Source organism: Pygoscelis adeliae, unplaced genomic scaffold, assembly GCF_000699105.1.
Source record: "Pygoscelis adeliae isolate BGI_AS28 unplaced genomic scaffold, ASM69910v1 Scaffold1486, whole genome shotgun sequence".
NCBI lineage: Eukaryota > Metazoa > Chordata > Aves > Sphenisciformes > Spheniscidae > Pygoscelis > Pygoscelis adeliae.
In genome coordinates, this window is record NW_008824928.1 from 7,114 (window position 1) to 7,992 (window position 879).

The window sequence follows — 879 nt, forward strand, 5'->3', positions numbered from 1 at the left end:
AGCCGTGCCCAGCAGCGGGCCAGCCCAGGCTGCTGCTGACAAAACCCGGCGTGGAAGGAAGGCGTTGAGCCCCTGGCAGGACAAGTGAGGAAGCAGAGGCAGCTGGCAGCATGGGGATCAGGATGGGGACAGGAATGGGGACAGGGTGGGCACAGCACGAGGCCAGTGGCACCCAGCGTGGCTCTAGAGGAGGCCGGGTGAGATGGTGGCTTGAGCCCAAAGCATCTCAGCCGGCTCTAGGCCCAATGTTGGGTTTTGCTTTAAACTTAAAGCCAATGCACTGCCCATCAGGAGCTCAGGGCCACCCGGGGAGGATGGTGGCACAGATGGTGGCACTGCAGGGACTGATGGGCAGGAAAAGCCTGAAAAAAAAAACCACGTTAGGTTTTCTATCTCATCCCTGGAGACACGTTTTGCCTCGGAAGCAAAATGCTTTCAAGGAGTTCCCACTCCCTAAAACACACCCAGCCTTGGTGGGATGACACCGAGGGGTCAATGGCAAAAAATCAAAGCTGCCATTTGCTGCAGGCAGCGGGCAGGAAAAGCCTGAAAAAAAAAACCACGTTAGGTTTTCTATCTCATCCCTGGAGACACGTTTTGCCTCGGAAGCAAAATGCTTTCAAGGAGTTCCCACTCCCTAAAACACACCCAGCCTTGGTGGGATGACACCGAGGGGTCAATGGCAAAAAATCAAAGCTGCCATTTGCTGCAGGCAGCGCCAGGGACACTGGGAAGCACCAGCCTCAGCTGTCGCCTCATGTGCCCCCCGACACCTCGACACCCCCAGCACAGCACCCCATCCCAAACGGGGGCCACAAGCTGCCCAAGCCCCCAGCACCGCCGCTGCCCCTGGCCCTGCCATTCTCACCATTCGGCCAT